Source organism: Myotis myotis, unplaced genomic scaffold (genome assembly GCF_014108235.1).
Source record: "Myotis myotis isolate mMyoMyo1 unplaced genomic scaffold, mMyoMyo1.p scaffold_m19_p_11, whole genome shotgun sequence".
Taxonomy (NCBI): Eukaryota; Metazoa; Chordata; class Mammalia; order Chiroptera; family Vespertilionidae; genus Myotis; species Myotis myotis.
Genome location: NW_023416315.1, coordinates 64,837,449 through 64,856,762, shown reverse-complemented (window position 1 = coordinate 64,856,762; position 19,314 = coordinate 64,837,449). Strand labels below are relative to the sequence as shown.

The following is a 19,314-nucleotide window of genomic DNA, read 5'->3' as shown; positions in this document are numbered from 1 at the left end:
CTGATCCTGGTCTTTGTGCCTGCATACGATGAGAGGGTGGGGGTGGGGGGCAGGGGCTCGGATGTTCTTTAGTTGTGAAGATCAGCAAACTCTTCTAAGGGTTGTTCTGTCCTGTCTCTTCATTCCTACTCCCCTGCTCTTTAACGTTTTTCCTCTTCCTTCTGAAATGCCAGGGAGGTTTGAGAAGGAGACCGCATGGTCTTGGAGGAAGCCAGCCATTCTCATTCCATTGCTTCTTCAATCCAGACCTGCTTTGTCTTCCATGGAGGCCACTGCCGGCACCAAAAGGAATATTAGGAGCTTTTAACTCTTAACTATGACAATGCTGTGCAGGTCACCGCAAGCAGCAGGACCCTAGCCAGATTCCTTGATTTTAAAATTAAGGTGATACTAGTGGTTTAATCTGTTTAGAACAGTGTAATTAAAGTTGTATGAACAGAATAAAAGAAATCTTCGCATTCTCTTAACATCACGTTAACATTCTGGAAACTGCGCATCATTCTTTACAGTGGATAAAACATTTAAAGCCAGAACTGTACGACAATATCCGGATTCCCGGTGGCTGGTTTGCTGCCACCGAGACCTGAAAACCAGATGTTCCCAGCAATGCACTGCGGGGATCACACAGGTACATCAAAGGTCTCCGCTCCCCTTGGTCCACCTCCGGGGAGCCTTTCATCATCCAAAATAGCTACGCTCACTTGAGCCCTCTTTAATGTTTATATTTTTGATGTTCTGGCTTGTTTTATTGTCACTTAAAAACAATATTTAAAACACAATTATTTTGTAAAAAATAAAAACAAAACACAGAGAAGACAGCCAAGGAAATGGGACCATTTGACAGTTCTGTGGGACATGACTCTAAGGCTCCCTGGAGCTCTGGCCCAGTTTAAAGTGCCAACCTCAGGCCAACACAAGCCTCAAGAGCACACCAGGTGAGGCTGTGGCCTCCTCTCAGGTGCTTTCCTGAACACTTGTGGCATTTGCCCCGTGGAAAGAAACAGGCAGGCCGACATTGTTACAGATTAAATGCCCAGGCCATACCAGTGAATGGAGAGCAACTATAAAATACTTGTTCAGGGCAAATCAATACCTGAAGGGGGAAGTCAGAAGGGACGCCCGCACACCTGGGTCTTTCCTCTTGTCCTCACCTCTCTGGCCAGCAGCCCCTTTGCCATTTTTCCTCTTGGTTTAATAGGTCTTTGGGAGGCCGGGGGTAAGGCGGGGGGATGGAGGGGAGGGGACCTGAGGACTTCCACTGTAGCCCAGGTTTTGCACAGCCCCTGGCTTCAGTGGGAATCCAAGTGCTGGTGGGAGCAGCAGTGTGATGGGGCTGGAGGGCCCAGGGAGTGGGGAGAAGGGGCTGGGGGCTGCATGGCAGTTTATCGGGCTCCCCACCAAGTGTGTGTGGGATGGGGAGAGAGGGTGTTTCCCCTACTACCTCCCCAGCCCCTATCCAACCTTTGATTCACCAAAGAAGGGAGGGTAATCCAACTAGGGGTAGGATGGGGAGCACAGCACGGGCCTCAGCCACTATCAGACCCCACTGCAGAGGGCCCTTCCCATGTCCGCTTGGTAGGCTTTGGTTTTGTATCTTTGTCCTCGAAGGCACTGCTGGAGCCAGACTTGCAGCACTGGGGCCTGTCCAGGGGCTGGAGCGAGCTGCTTCTCACCGGCCCATGGGTGGCTTGGAGAAAGAGACCCTGTATTCCTTGGCCCCGGAGAAGAGGTCCCTGACCTTCATTGTGTGGGTTCATCACAGCTCGCCTGGACTTGCTGCAGAGCCTGGGGAACTGGGGCCTGGCTAAGAAAGTTCCACTTGGTGTTGGTCAGGTTGAGAGGCAGGTTGTCCACGTGCTCCTGGGTCTGCTCCAGAGCCACCGGCCCAGCCTGCTGCTGGGGCCCCTCGGACCCCGCCTCTTGCGTGGGAGGCGTTGATCTTGATGAGCAGGGGCTTGATGCAATGGGCCAGCCGCTCTCCTGCTTCATGCACCCATGTCACAGTATGCTGGTAGTGAACCGGTTGTGGGGGCGTCAGGGCTGGCTCAGCGCATTCGTTGCAGTTTCCTCGCTGGGCTTCTCTCTCTGGAGCTGAAACAGAAGGCAGGACAGGGCCTCTGGGTGCTCCTTGTATTTGAGGTGCTGTTGAGGTGCTGCAAGTTGGTCTCTGGGGCTATATTGTGGGCCAGGAAGAGCTGCCAGGCACAGTACTGCTCAAAGGTTTCCCAGTCTAGGCTCCGGATGAATATGTTAAGAGCTGAGTCTTTTGGAAACGTGACCAGGTTCCCCATAATCACACGGCAGATCAGCTCCTGGAGCTATGCAGAGTCAACAACGGCCACGTTCATGTTCAGCAGCTGCCTGAAGGTCTCAAGGTCTCACCCAGAAACTGTGTAGATGGAGGGTGTGAGGTAGCACAGCAGCCACATTTTGTCCTCCTGACAGGCCTTCATGTTCATCATTAAAAAGGTGAGCCCTAGCCAGTTTGGCTGAGTGGACTGAGCGTCTGCCTGTGGACTGAAGGGTCCCAGGTTCGATTCTGGTCAAGGGCACATGCCCAGGTTGTGGGCTCAATCCCCAGTGGGGGGTGTGCGGGAGGCAGCCGATCAATGATTCTCTCTCAATGTTTCATCTCCCTTCCTCTCTGAAATCAAGAAACATAAATTTAATAATTTTTTTTTTAAAAAAAAGGTGTACAGATTGCCCTCCTGAGTGGCCTGTGGAAGTGACCTATACAGGTTCATTTTCCCTACAGGTTTTCTGGCCCTCCGGTAGTAGAGCAAGTGGTAGCCAATCTTGAACTGCTTCTAATATAGCTCAGCGGGAAGGTCCAGAGGCAGGGAAAAGCTGCTGTTGTCTTCCTGCATCTGGCATAGGTTCCTAAATATTTCACAGAGAGGCTTCCCCACAGATTCTTCCAGGGACTCCTCCATAACCTCCTCGGGCAGCACCTCCCCTCAGAAGTGGGCCTTGAGGAGCTTCTACAGACAAGTACCCGAGGGCAGACAGCTGCTCTGAGTCAAAGTCTCCCTCCAGGACCTGGTCCACAATTCCTGCAGGGCCCTGGGCCGCTGTATCACTGCCTTCTTTAGCTGGAGCACTTTTCTTTTTCCTTAGGGACTCAGCCCACTGGTCAAGGAAAGGGGTGATATCAACGGTCTCCTCTCCAACTGTCTCCTTGACAGGGTGGAAATGAAGCGCTCTCTCCTTTCTTTTGCTCTTGAGATCCTTCCCTTCATCACTGAAGGCTGCTTCTGCATTGCCAATGTAAATCCCATCCTTGTCTGAGACGTGGTTGTCCATCTCCATGGAAATGGCTCCTCACTTCTGATTTCCACAGGTGCGCTGAGTAAACTGCAGAACTCAGGAAGCTTCTCCCTCAGCATCAGCGCAGCTCCTTATCTAATCTAGGGTTGTCAGACTGGGGAGCCAAATGCACCAAGAGCCGTTTCTCCACAATGTGATTGAGGAAGGAAAAGACACCCTGTCTCCACATGGCCCTGCACTGGTGCATAGAAGTTGGGAATGATGCAGCACATGGAATCCAGGAGTGTGGCAGTGATGGCTGGTGGGGCTTCATGGAGTGAGGCACGACAAGGAAGGCTGGCTCTATGTTCATAACGTTATCCTTGTGTGGGTTAAAGTCATAAAACAAAGCCACCTTAGCATCAGAGGCAGCGGCACTTGACATGCATGTTGTCAGCAGCCAACCGGTGATGGCCCTTGGGGCAAGATACCTGAACTCAGCACTTCATGAGAAAGGTGGACAATGCCACCGATGTAGTGAATGAGGTCAGAGTGCAGAGACTGACTGTCTGGGGTTAAGAGGTACTGGTGTTGGAACCAATCCTGGTATTATTTTTGATGATCAAACCACACCGAGGGGTCATGAAGAAGAGTTTAGGCTTCATGTCTGGGTTTAGAAGACATGTTAGGAATTTTCTGGATGTTCTTGACTGAAGAAGCTGCAGGATACCTGTATAGACTCAAGGCCTATGGAGAATATCTTTCCAAAGAAAGTTCAAATTTTGGTATCCTGGCAATTCTCTGAAGTAGTCTTAGGAGGTTCCAGCCAATCATCAAATATTCCATGACCCCTTCCGAAGCAGTGAGATGCAGAAATCCACCTCCTTCTACAGGGTGTGGAGCTGGGGGTCCTAAAGTGGTCCACGGGCCACGGCAATGAGGGTGCTGCTCTTCAACACCCAACCTCTCTGCTCCATCAGGGTGTACAGAACACTCTGCTAACCAGATATCTTCTGCCATAACATCCCCACCAGCAATCTGCTTCAGGAATGCCATGCAAACACCATCAGCTCCCAGAACCCCACTCTTCACTAGTTCTCATACCAAACACACCAACTGAGTATGGCAGGTGCCCTGCAACATCAAGTGCTTCTCTGTAAGCATCTGGTTGATTTTATTCAGGACAATGTTTGCGCTGTCACAGCTCCACAGAGCCAAGTCCCAGTAACATTTCTGGGCTTGAGCAGGTTCAATGAGGACACAGGTGAAGAGGCCCAAGCAAATTTCCTCATGCTGAGACGGGGGCAGGGGTTTGCATACCAGGCATTAAGGGCATCATTAGCCTCACTCTCTGAGACACCAGTAGTCATGGATATCACAAGTGCTCATATATCTCTCCAACCTCTCCCCTAACTCATCCTCAGCATCCAAACTGATTGAAAGTAGCCGCCTCCCCTTCCTGGAGCTCTTGCTCCTGCTCCTCCTCCACCTCCCAAAGCAGCAGTCACCACTGCCCCACTCCCTTCTGTAACTCCATGGCTGCAGCCAGGAGATGGGAAAAGGCCAGGGAGTGGATGGGTGGCAAGTCTTAGAAATGAGGAACTCTGGGTTACCAGGGACCGGGGGCAACAGGGATTAGTGGGGGAGTAGAGGGAGGGTCCCTGACCTCTCCATTCTTGGCTCCTGCCCGATAGGCCACTCTATGGAGAAGGTGAAGGTGGATGGCTCTCTAGGTCCTACCTCTGGAGGGGCAGCGCTGAGGAAAAGCCCTTAGCTCCTAAGTATGCGGGGTCAGGGTCTGCGCCCCCATAGGGAGGGGAGGAGAGGCTTCCAGCCCTGAAGAAGTGAAAAGTGAGCCCCTTCTGGCTTCTGACCCTAAGAGAAGTAGGGAAAACCCCACGTTTTTGCCTCAGGAGATGGGCAAAAGTGGAGTCCTAGCTTGAAGTAGTGGATCAGAAACCTTCCTGCCTGATCTGATGGCCCAAGGTTTGGGCAGCGAGGTCCTTTAGATCCGCACCCCTCCGCCCGCCCCCCCTCCCGGAGTGAGGGTGAGGCAATAAATGCTACAGGAGGGCACCGATGACCAGCTTCTCCCTACACCACACACAGGCACCATGGTGGAAAGGGGAGGGGAAGTTGAGGGGGACAGGGAGGAGGAGGCCCTCTTTAATTTTGAAAATGAAAATGTATACCCATCAGGCATACGTTAGAGTTTTCTGAGGGAGAAAAACTAAGAAAACTTTTGCAAATTTCCTTTTTTAAAAAACCAATTACAAAGCGATCAGATTACAAAAATCTTAAAATTCATTTCATTATTAATAAAACATAATCTACCGAGTAATTACCAAGTGCCTAAATGTTATGCTAGATATTTAGAACTCTTTGCTACAATTAAAAGAGACACATGCATACGCGTACAGTTGTATAGATGTATTTTTCCTCTTCTGACATATGCCACTATTGTATCACCTTTGATAACTTTTATTGAGAACTTTTCAACCCAGATTGTGTCTGCACTCAATTCGGTGTTTGATGAAATTGGCACTTCGGTTAAAAACAACCACATTCACTGTATTTTTTTTATTCTGTACATGAACAAATCTACCAATCATATCAGTTTCCTTTTAAGATAGAGAACATTTTTCTTTTATTTTGACTTGATAAATGCAAAATATTTTAATAACTGAGGGAGAAAAACAGCTGATGCTTATAAACTGTTATTAAATACTAGAGGCCCAGTGCACAAAATTCGTGCATGGGGGGGGGGGGGAGTCCCTCAGCCTGGATTGCAAGAGGGCACAGGCCAGGCTGAGGGACCCCACTGGTGCACAATTGGGGCCAGGGATGAATGCAGGAGGTTGGCCAGCCAGGCAGAGATCCACAGGAGGGCTCCAGGGTGAGTCCGGCCCATCTCATTCAGTCCCGATCGGCCAGACCCCAGCAATAAGCTAACCTATCAGTCTGAGCATCTGCCTCCTGGTGGTCAGTGTACCTCATAGCAACTGGTCAACTGGTCAGCTATCTGCTCCCTGGTGGTCAGTGCATGTCATAGCGAGTAGTTGAGCAGCCTTAGCATTTATTAGCATATTACGCTTTGATTGGTTGAATGGCCGACCAGATGACCAGACACTTAACATATTAGGCTTTTATTATATAGAATTATCCTGTTTAGTATATATTATTTCACTCTCACAAACCCTTTAAGATTAAATAATGTCCCCAAAGTTATATAAATAGGATTTGAAGCTACAAAGTCTAGCTCGAGTCAAATGTCCAATCACTATGCTATACATTTCAACCTCTCCAGGACTGAGTGCATATATAGGGGTATTTCAAAGAATTAGCATTAATTCCAATGAACTAGATGCAACTAAGGGTAAATAAAGGCAAAAGTGTGAACCTGGCAGTTCCTGACCTCCTTTTCCAGGGCTGTGTTTTGCCCTGAGCAGTAGTCTATGTCCAGGCTCTCAATACAGCAACCTGTGTTGCTGAGACATATAAAATGTATCCATGCTCTCAAAACAAACAAACAAAAAAAATGGCCTCACCTATTCTCCATATGTCAAAAGCATTTGCTAATTATCACGACAAAAATATGAGTAAATTCGTATTATTTTCAAATTTTTATATTCCTTCTAAATCAGTATGTTGCAAAAGTGTTGAAATTAACAAAAAAATCTTACTTGAGCATGAATTTCTTACTGGTTTGCCCATATTGTCATTAGAAAATAAATGAGTAAATAAATAAAAAGTGAAATTTTCCAGCATACATTCTTTGTTTGTGTCTAAGAAAGTAACAGTCACTTTCATTCCTTAAATATCTTTTGCATTATGAAATTCCCTTTTTTATAGCTGGAACCTCTTCCTTGAGTTTCATCTCTCACTGCCTGATGGAATTCTTTATCTGGGTACCTAGCATGCTTTCAAAATTAACATTTCACCATTACTGAAGCTTCTAAGTCTGTTTAGATTAAATGTATTCTCAAAGCTCATATAAGACTGCATGACTCAGGATAAAAGTTAAAATGATACATTTTCTGAAAAAAAAATTTAGATGTGATCGTGTTAGTCATCAAATACTAAATCACTAAATTTAGAACTCATTTAATCCACCTGCTTCATTTTCCTGATAAGGAAGGAGACTCAGACCCTGAGAGAAAATATTACTTGTTCAAGATCATCATGAGTTTGTTGCTGAGCTGCAACTAGAGTCTTGAATCCTAATTTTTTGTAATTGCCGTTATCTTTGTACTAGATATGCTATGAGCCAGCCACAGTCACTATTTTACTTGCATTATTTCCTTTAATGCTTACCTGCAATGTAAGTATAATTATCCCCCATTGCAAATGAGACAGGTAAAGCTCAAGGACTGATGTATGCACTGGAAGAGTCAGATTTTGAAACTACGTATATTTCATTTCAAATGCCCTGGCTTTAGTCAGCTTCTGTAGACCAATGTTCCTTCTGTGACAACCACTTCCCTCTTATCAATGCAAATTGCATAAATATAGAAATTCCTTTGACCAGTTTAACCATTAAACACTTCATCATGTAGGGCTTCCCATACTAGAAACAATGTATTAAAATGTGTTAACAACCATACATGTTATACAAATGCTATGAATCCTCAAGTAGTCCCAATTTGTAAAAAAAAAAAAAAAAAAAAAAAAAGTCTGCAAAGCATAAGGTAGCCAATAATTATATTGTGCTTTGTATTCTATTTGTCAATAATTATATGCCATATGTTTGGATTCCATTAAAGATACCCAGTCTTTCTTTTCCTAAGTCACCACAGATATTATCACTATAGATCAGCACCTTTCAAACTTAATTTCATGATAACACAAGCTATATTAAAATATTTTGGTGAATGTCAAAAAAAACTCAAAAATAATTCACTTAGTTCACTTACATTTTGGAAATCTGCATATTCTGTATATTAATTTAAATTTGGAATGGCTCAAGAAGAAATATAAAATAAGTTTTAAACTTATATTACAATTCTAAGTAATGATAGGGGAAACGACGAGATTAAATATTAAAGGGCCAAAATACTAGGAAGAATTTAAATAAGTAATAAGCAATATACAGTTCCTCACTTACATAAAATCAAAGAGTTGAAATAACTACAGAGGCAGCTATGAAAACCTCTATATAATCCTAGATTGATATAGCCCTGAACCAACGAGATAATATTAAAAATCTTGTCCAATAGCAGTCTAATTTAAGCAGTTACTATAGCTATGAATAAGCAATTACATATTCCCCATTATGGCCAAAATACATTATGTGGGCAATTTTTCAGTAATCCAATTCATCTCATTAAGACAACCTTCATATTTGAAAATCAGGTAAACTCTTGTATGGTTATGCCATGCATAATAAAGCACCAACTATTTCTCAAAAATGTCCTTTCCATACTTTCTTTATGTAGGTTTCCTAAGGTCAGACAACATTCCCTCTCACCTGAATTATTGTATTAAGCTGTTATTGTTGTTGTTGTTGTTTCAATTTTAATGGGTCTCCCTATGGCCAATCTCATCAGTCCCCCATTACCCTTGAATGACTTCTCATCACCTTGAGAATAACTAGAAACCACAGTTTGGGCTCTGACCAATGCCTTTGTCTTTAGCCATGCTGCTCACTATCTCATGGGAAATCTGTTTTCCAGCCATATTGAATTCAGTGCTATTCCCAGACCCAACATTACTCTCTCTCCTTCCTTTTAATGTGGCATCTCCCCTCAACAGATAGCTTCTCTTTCCTTTTATCATATGGTTGACTTCTCCTTTGAAACCCTGCTCATACTTTCTTTACCCCAAGTAAATCTTTCATTGACCTTCCCCAAGCTGAGCTACTCCTCTATGCTCTCCTTGCAACATTTAGCAAACCATTTAGTCTACAGCGGCATTTACTATCTCCCCACCCAGAACAATCTCTTGAGACCAGAGACTATCTAACTCATCTTTGTGTCCCAGTATCTAGCTTAGTGGAACATGTGAAATGTTCAAATGACTTTTGTTGAAAGGTGAGTAAATAAAATAGAAAGGTGTTTTCCCAAAGTGCCTGATCAAAATAATCTCTTGGATGCTAATTAAAAATGCAGATGCCAAGCTAATCTCCTGGAGATTCATATTGGCAAGTTTGGATCGGGGCAAAAGATTTTCTATGTTTATCAAATATTTCAAGTGATTTCATGAGGATGAACAAGGAAATGGGAGAATTACTGTAGTCATTTAATCATGAGAGATAAGAAAGTTATGTTTTTGTACAAAATAGTTCTGTCCTTGGTTTACCTCTCTTTGAGGTATCCATGGGGACCTTTATCTCCCCCTTTACAAGTTACCTATCTGTGCTATGCAAGTAAAAACAAAACAAAATTACAGTTTTTCATCATATATAAATGAGGGTATGAAGATAATCTATCCTTAGCTCAGAATATAAATTTAGGAATGGGCTTGGTTATTACTTCAACATTGTTTTTATTTTTTCAGCCAGTGTTTTCAATGTGGCCTAAAAATGTCATGACTCAGAGTAGTTATTTGTAGAATTGCTTCAAAATATTATCTAAACCACTGTAATTTCACACCTGGCATTGAAACTACCAGGTTTGCCTAAAGAATTCCACTTACTGGGCGATTATACAATACCCCCTAAAACTAACAGTGTGTAATAATGTTTTATTCTTTAACTCTAGGAACACAAACTTGTTCAAAGAGAAGATTGTGCTCCATGTCACCACCTACTTAACATACCTCACTCCTTAATTCTTGGGATAATCTTTTCGACTCCGCCACTCAATAGAAACTTTTCTTTTAAGATTACTAATAATTTCTGAATTGCCAAATCTGACATACTCTGTTGGGTGCCTGGTAGCCTCGGTACTAAGAAAAGTAACCCTTTCTTCAGCACTTGTTCCTTGTTGGATTATTTGTTTTTCTACTTCTCTCCCTGCTATTTTTGGGTCTCCTTTTCTAATTTTATCTTTTGCTTCTGCTACTAAATATGTTTGGCTCCATTTTGGAAGCTAAACTTGTTGATCCAGCAGTTAAGTTCTAAATTTGGAAAACTATTCAGGTCTTACCACACAAAACTCTTCCTCCTGAGTCCTATGGTCTAGACCAGCACCAGTCACATGTGGCTTTTAAATTAACTAACACTAAGTGAAATTAAAAATTCATTTCCCTAGTAACACTATCCACAGGTCAAGTGCTCAGTAGCACTTGTACAACACATTTATAGAGCATTTCCATCATGACTAAAAGTTCCGCTTGGCAGTGCTATCTAGGCAGCTGGACTACTTGACTTTCTCACCTCTAAACCTTAGCCCCTTTAACTCCCTCTACCTGGAATGTTGTCCACCAACCATATCTCCTCCTATAGAAATTTGACCCTTTATTCAAAATTCAGTCTAAATATTTACCTCTCTCTAAAAATCTTTATTGGTCTCTGTAGCTAAAAGTGTGACAGCTCTAATATAAACTCCCAAAGTTCTTTGTACAAGTCTTTCCCATGTTGCTTTGCTCTGTCATTGCCAGTAAGAATGTCTGCTCTTCCTAGCTAGAGATTAAAGAGTCCGAAGAGCTGATATTTGCTAACTGTCAATGAATGTTTGCAATATGCTAAGCTAAGTGCTTGATGTTTCTCAGACCCTCGTCCTGAGAAGTATATGGTGTCATACCATAATAACGTTAAGAAAACTGAGATTTAAGATGAAGTGATTGGCCAAATGAAGCTTTCAAGAAGGGAAGTGATTCTTTAGGGTTATAGTGGCAAGCCCTGAATCAGCCCAGGTTGGTATAACTTCAAAGTTTTTTTATTGATTTCAGAGAAGAAAGGGAGAGGAGAGAGAGATAGAAACATCAATGATGAGAATTGATCCTACTGGGATCTAGCCCACAACCCAGGCATGTGCCCTTGACCGGAATGGAACCTGGGACCCTTTGGTCCGCAGGCGATGTTCTACCCACTGAGCCAAACCATCTAGGGCTCAAAGTCCATACTCTTAATCACAGGGACACACTGCTTCCTCCATCTCATGTCCACCCCATGTGCCTGTAATACTAGGCATAGCTCCATTGTTGAATGAGTGAATAGATGAGCAATGCCTTATATGTATTAGGTAATTTACAGTTTATAAAACTTAACAGCAATAATTTATTTCCATATGATTTCCTCAACAGCTCTAGGCAGCTCTGCAGGAAACCTTACCTCCATTTCAGAGAGGCTGAGAGAGTTCAAGGCCTCCTGAAGTCCACAGTGCTATGTGTGACCGAGATAGAACTTTAAGCCCATGCCTTCTGCCTCTAAGTTCCATCTGCCAGGTTCAAAACTCATCAATAATCAATAAAGACTCAAAGTGTTTTATCTCAATATACTTTTTTCTACTTGGCCATTTTATTCTTTAAAAAAAACAAAACATGATAATGAGGTTTAATTGTTTATGGGAGGGGTACAGGCAATTTAGTTATTTTTTTAGTGCTGGTTAAATAGCCACACATTTAGATCTTTATCATATTGTTTTGCCCTAACCCCATTAAAATAACTTGCTTAGATTAAACAAAATTCTGGGAATGTTAATTACCAATTTAGCTATGAATATGCTTGATTATTTTAAGTCTACTAAAAATATGCATGGGTCTTATCTGTAATTATATCTGCATGTTCTTTTTTCTCTCTTTTTCCTTCAGGAAAGTCATTTAAAATGCATTTGGGAAATATTTGAAAAAAATTAATTCTATTACTCTTATTTTCCAGTGTTTTATGGCTATAATTATATTTTCTTCTCAAGGCAAAGCAATATATCACAACATCCATTATCATGTGTGTTGACAAAATGTGAGATTCAAGGAAGTAATTTTATATCCATTAAATAACAGAAAAATTGCCCTAGCTGGTTTTTCTCCATGGATAGAGTGTTGGCCTGCAGACCAAAGGGTCCTGAGTTCGAGTCCAGTCAAGGGCACGAGGTCGGTTCGTCCCCGACCCAGGCCCTGGTTGGAGTGCATGCAGGAGACAACCAATCAATGTGTTTCTCTGACATTGATGTTTCCCTCTGTCTTTCTCGCTCTCTCCCACTCTCCATAAAAATCAATGGAAAAATATCCTTGGGTGAGGATTAAAAATAAATAAATAAATAACAAAAAAAATCAAGTATATTATATTTTCTTCTTTATTACATTAATTTTCTCATGTATTAAAAACAGTTTTGTATTTTGTCTTATATCAGCAATGGCACTTAAGAGTATTATATTTATTTAATATCCATCTTGGAGTCTTTTGTGTTTTTGTATATATGTAAGGTTAGTTAGGGGTGAGAATGGCGGTATTAAACTAATCTATTTGAGTACATTTCTCAGTCATGATGCAGAGTCTTTATTAAAATTATTTTACTAATCTGAAGAGAAGTCTAAAAAGTAATTTGTCCCAGACAACCCTGCCAGAAAGTGGCAAAGGTCTGTTTCAAACCCATGCCTTCCTCATTTCACAGCCCACAACATTTTCAATAGGAATGACCAAATGGTTGAATGGCTAACTAGTAAATAACAGGCCTCTGGGTGAGACACAAATGTGCCTGATACCTACTCACTAAAATGTGTATAGATGAATAAATAAATAAATAAACAAATGAGTTAGATGAAGCTCCATACACATCAGCTCATTTACGTCCCCACCAAAAGAAAGCATTTTCAAGTAAATGTTTCAACACTGATAGGACTTTTATAGGATTACTCTTCCCAAGTTCAATAGTCTTAATGCACAAGCAATTTGCTTAAAGTCTATAATGCCCTTGGATTTCAAGTTGAGGAGTCTGATCATCTGGAAACAGAAAATCAAGGATCTGAACTACTGTTAAATAAATAGATTGAACTGAAATAAGCCTCTTACGACTTTAAGTGCTTCCACATAAAGCCCAAGAGACAGAAATAGGAATGATCTTAACTACAACCAAATATTGCCTTAATTCCAAATTTAACTTCTGCAATTTTATCTAATGCTACATCGAGGCATGTGGGCCCTCCACTTGTGAAGAGTTTACACCAGTTTAAAACAAATTCATCACAGGAGCAAGACTACAAACTCAAGCAGTAGCGATGTTTTTATTTGATATGTTTCATTCCTTGTTTTCCATGCCTGCAGCTACCATGCGAACTCGTCTCCAATAAGTTTATCACAGACTTTTTGAAAAGCTTTGTAACTCTTCTCTTTGCCACTTCCCACTTCCACTCTTTCTCCTACTTCCATGCCTCTTACAAATGGCTACTAGAATAATCTCTCCCCAAACAGCTGTTATCACAAACTCAAAACCCATCACAGTTCTCTGAAGCCTGGTGTACAACAGACTCTTAAAGTCTTCACCCTTCTCACCATCCTCGTCTCTCCTATCTCTCTGAGATTCTCCACTCATTTTTTCTTAACTTTCTGCCATGCCCTGTATGAAATAAAGTTATTTTCTTATCTGTGATTTTTAGCATGCTAGATCCTAATTTAGAGCTTTAGAACATGCTTTGAAAAATATCTTTGCTATATTTTCACATGGGTGTAATATCAATCTGTATATCAGTCAGAGTCCCAGAAGGAAACAAGACTTCACCCCAGATGGTTCAAATGAAGAAAGTTTAATGAAGGAATTTATCTACCAAATTGTAGACAGCATTAAGGAACAAACAAGATGGTGAAGCATCTAGAGAGTAGCAAATATAAGAAGACAAGACTACTACTGGGAGGGATGAAGAGACAAAGAGAAGGGTTAACATTTCCACAGAAGCCTAATTAAACCTGGAGGCATGGCAGAGGGCAGCCTGGAGGCAGTGACAGCCTGAAAGGACAGCAGCACAGCCAGGGCACAGCCAGGATCAGCAGGACGTGCACGTGAAATGCCCAGACCTGTATTTCCCCTCACACTCCAAAACCTTCACTGCCTCCCCCTGGCCAAGCCCAGGATGAAGACAGAGCGGGAGGGAGTCTGGTTGTGCAGTCTCCAAAGGTCAGCTTCCCCAGGCACAGGGAAGACACAGCAAGGTGAGAAGGAATGGGGTGTGGCGAGTGAAGAACACCTGGTGCAGGCCTCAGGCAAGCTGCAGCCTGGTGAGGGGTGGCAATTCCTGAGGTCACCTGCATCTGGAATGAGAAAACTGTAAGACCTCACTGAACTCGCAGCTAGGTGTCACTTTGAGCAATTTTACTTAGAGGTTCAGTGTCTTTACCTTTAATATAAGAATAATACAGTGCTCAGTTTATAGAATTGTTCTAAACATCTAGCACAATAAACACTCAGTAAATGTTAATATTCTTACTGGCTAGATGAAAATATCCTCTAGTAAAGGATCTTATAATAAAAAAGTGAACCATCAAAGATAAGAATCAAGGAGTGCTAGTGGTCACCTTTGTAGCTCACCTCTGTCCCCATCCCCTTGGCCTTCAAAAATATGGCAGGACAGCTTTCGGACTTGGCAGGTAGGCTATTTTATTTTACACTAGTGACTTGGATGCCATTTCTCTTCTTTCCACTCAGTAACAGACGGTGCCCTGGACAGCAGTGACATCTGCAGCCCCAAGGGAGAAGGGTCAGCACAAATTTTAATTTTGCTTTCGGTTTGGGGCTTTACGTACACAAACAGATTATTTTTTTTCTCCCTGTCAGTTTGTATCTAGCTTTGTATCTGACAGCTTTTAATGCTTTATGTATTTAATTTAACCCCGAAATTTATAGCTCCAGGTTTTGCTTATTTTGCTTTATTCCTCTAGTTCAACCTCCTTGATTAACAAAAGGTGAAAGAAAATGTGCAAAAGTATTCAAGCTGCCATTTCTGTATCACTGGGATGTTAGGAAGAGGGCATTCTGCTCTTTTTGAACTTCCTCTCATTATAAAATGCTAACATTTGAATATTTTAAATCACAAGAAACAAGAATACTAAAGATAGCCTCTAAAAATCTGTAGGCAATTTGACTCAAGTAGAAAAAGGAACTTAAAAGCTGAGAGAACATTTATAAAAATTGTATGTCGTGTTCACTGGAAAGGAATGAAATTCTACCCTCATCTCTTCTATGAGAGTAAGAATAAATAAATGAATAGATAGATGGATGGATAGATGATAGATAGATGGATAGATAGATAGATAGATAGATAGATAGATAGATAGATAGATGATAGATAGATAATAGATAGATAGATAGATAGATAGATAGATAGATAGATAGATAGATAGATAGATAGAGGCTTTATTCTTAGGAGGTCAAGTGTCTGCACTGGGAACAATTTGATCCTCCTGAGTTCAATTTCAGAGGAATTTCTGTAATAGGAAACTCTCCTGATGTCTGAATGTTATGGATACATTTATTTGGGGTCATAAAAATTTCCAAATCAGGCATCCCACAGAGAAAAAGCATCTATCCCAATAGTACCCTCATTACTGAGAAACTATCCAACCTCAGTGGGATTTGTAATTTCCCTATGCCCCAGGCAGTCCTCAAAGGTCAAAGAGAACACTAAAGGCTATGTGTATAAGACAATTAGATCAAAATAGAAATGAGAGCTGGCCTCAGGTAGCTATTTCTAATGGGAGTCAGTCACAGGACAATAAAAACTACAGTTCATGCCCAAATGTTCTCCTTGGTCAAGGAGACACTGACTGGATAAAATCAGAACTCAAGGGTCATTTCTGATTGGCCTCAACCCAAACACCACAGCAACACTCAAGAAGCTTCACCCACAAATAATTACACAGCTAATTTAGTTGTTAGTATCAGACAGATCATTCAAAGCCCCCTTCATCTTCTTAGGCTTCATCGTTCTAGACTAGATAAACGAGCTGAATTTACAATAGAATATTGAGCCTCTCTTCAACTATGTAATGGATAAAAGGAGAAAGTAAAACAAACTGGGCCTTTTTTTATTTTGATGCCAGAAAGACAAATAGAATGGTCTACAATAATCATTCAGGCCAGTAAATCACATTAACAGCAATTCACTGTGAAATAACTAGATCTATGGAATTTTTGGTCCTGGTGCTTTTCTCTTACCCTGAGACAGTTATTGCAATCAATTCCAGTTTTCTAATCTGTAAAAAAAAGGGAGTATGGGATAAGTCACCTCCAATATTTCTTCCAACTATATAAAAAAGCTATTGTTTTATGTACCAAACAGGATAAAATATGCTTCTATAACATGTAGGCCTGTGTTCCAATGAGGCTGCACGTTAGGTAGACCTGAAGCAGCCATCTTTGTATTAAAAACTCTCTAATACCAGATAATACTCTCTATCAGCCAGATTCATGCCAATTAAAAAGAATCCAGGTCACAGAAACAAAATAAACCCTTTAAACAAGAAGAGTTCATATCACAAATTATATTGTTGATGTATTTCACACCCATTTGTGGGATATGTATGACAGGCAGATAGGTATATAGATAATAAATAGAGATGTAAAGATGACATTTTTCAACTATATTTTCTAAAAAAGTTGCATAAAAATTTCTACATCCAACAAAAATATAAATATCAGACTAGAAATTACATATATAGTTTAGCAAGAAAAGATTAAAGGTGAATAAAATTACTTAAGTATATCTGTCATAAGAAATTATACAGTAATACAATGAGTTGTGATTTTTTTCTTTTTTCTTCCTAGAATTTAGTTAAAAATCATTAGCCTCATGAGTACTAGTTAACAATATCATATAAATAATTTATTGGTGCTATAAATTAAAAACAAAATACACTCCAAAACTGTATTTAAAATGACTGAGCTGTATAGAAACATTTCCTTAAAAGATGGAGACATGGGAACATTTTGCACAACCAAAAATTGAATGCCATTCACAAGTGGATTAAATAAGGAAAATCAAAGAAAAAAATTGAACAGCCTGATTGAGTGCATAAACCTTCATCAAAGATAGAAATACTGATATGGGAATTTCATGGCTAAACAAAATGCAAACAACCCAAACACTTTTTCAACCAACACCTGGGTTTAGTAACTTAATAAACCTTTCACTTTATTTTTGTGTTTTTTCATCCTTATCCTCTAGTTTTAAAATAAGAAACTGGAGCACAGTATTTGTTGAAGAGTTTGGGCACATATTGAGTTACAGCCCAATCTCTCAACTTCAAAGTCAATTTAGCAACTAGAAATGACATAGGAGAAAAAAGGAGATCGTGTTCTATTGGGGAGAAGTGTCTTTCATTACAGTGTAAACTTAATGAATGTACCACATACCACAGAATTATTTTAGATTCAGTTATTTATTCAACAAATATTTATCCAGTGTCTTCTAAATGTCAGGCACACTGGACACAAAGGTAAGCAACAAAGACACACTCCTAGTCCTCATGGAGCTTTTAATTTAATAGGGGATAAACATCAATGAAACAATCCCACACATAAATGTACAATTGATTGACTATGCAAAGGTGAATATAGTGCTCCATGGGGATATTGCAAGGAGATCTGCCCTAGTTAGGTAAGACCAATTAAAGGATTTATCTCCTATTCCTGGAGTCTCATGTGGGTGAAGGAAGTATTTCCAAGAGTAAAATGTCCTTCCGGACACCCCAAAGTTCTGCCCTATGAGCAGCCACTAACTATATACCTCTATCTCCAAACTCGACTCTACTTTTCAACTGGCCTTGCTGACAGTGAGCTTATCATGTCATGAGAGATGAATCAACACTTTGGCACAAATCCCACAACATCCAACATCTTCTTCAAACCAAAGCAGCACAGCCTTGGTCCTTATTCATGAGTGATGGTTGCAGCACATGGTTGGTTCTACAGAGACCCCAGCGGGACCCATTGCCCCACCTCCAGCATATTCTTAGAGTGACACACTGAGTGGCAATGAATGAACTCACTAGAGCAGCAGAATAAAGGACCAAAAGAAGGGAAGGCTGCATTTTGAAAAGGGAGAGACGCATCCTTCTGAAAATGTGTCCAGACAAGGTAGACTAATTCAAGAGACCGGGGTGATGAAAGCCAGGTAGATTAAGATATATATGGTCCATCAGAGTGTCTCAAAAAGGAAATGTTCAATCTAGAACCTGAAGTGAGGATGGGATACACTTGAGAATCAAACCAGGAGAGGCTCTTTTTTAAAGAATTAGAGTTAGACGAAAAAGATCAGTTGGTGATAGTTGCCTAAGATCTAGGACAGTGATGGCAAACCTTTTGAGCTCGGCATGTCAGCATTTTGAAAAACCCTAACTTAACTCTGGTGCCATGTCACATATAGAAATTTTTTGATATTTGCAACCATAGTAAAACAAAGATTTATATTTTTGATATTTATTTTATAATTTAAATGCCATTTAACAAAGAAAAATCAAGCAAAAAAATGTGTTTGCGTTCACCACTGACACGCATGTCATAGGTTCACCATCACTGATCTAGGAAGTAAAACCTGTAACCAACTTATGCGATTTTATAAGGGCAGATTGAATAACGAGATTGTGTGTAGTTTACAAAGGCACACAGTATTTTCCTGGAGATTTCCTTGAAGTAAATATACTCTCAAATTATACTTGTCATGTTAAAATAGTACTGAGCTGCCTAGAGAGCCATTAACCAGGAAATGGTCCCTGGCCACAGATGGTATGGTCCTTGAGGAACACTGGGACTCTTGTGTGATTAAAAACTCATCAGTGATGGAACATGTTATGTGTGTTTCTGAGAGGAAGAGAAGAGAGGTTGTGATGTGGAATTGTGCTTAGTTGACTGTCTTTTGACAAATATTACTTACTGCTCATCATCATCATCATCATCATCATCATCATCATCATCCATTAACTACTCAAGTCTCTTGTTTATGCTCTTCCAAACTCTGTCTACACTTACCTCCAATACACACCAAAGTTATTAAGAACTGGAAGAACCAAATTGTTTGCCCATCCCCATAATCACCTGTCCTAAAAGGTCACTTGCACAGGTACTCAAACCTGCAGCCCTGGGAGAAAGAATCTGAGCCATGCAGCCAGCACAGCATGCTGAAGTGGGGCTTCCTGTCAGTCTAGCCCAGTGGTTCTCAACCTTCCTAATGCCACAACCCTTTAATACAGTTCCTCATGTT

The 19,314-nt window shown here is 41.1% G+C and overlaps 1 protein-coding gene and 1 pseudogene across 1 annotated transcript in view; both read right to left on the bottom strand.

Moving 5' to 3' along the window:
• Positions 1 to 19,314, bottom strand: part of GRM8 (glutamate metabotropic receptor 8) — a 727,600-nt gene that overhangs the window by 351,829 nt on the left and 356,457 nt on the right. The window lies entirely within an intron of this gene.
• LOC118666536 lies at positions 1,527 to 19,031 on the bottom strand (annotated as a pseudogene).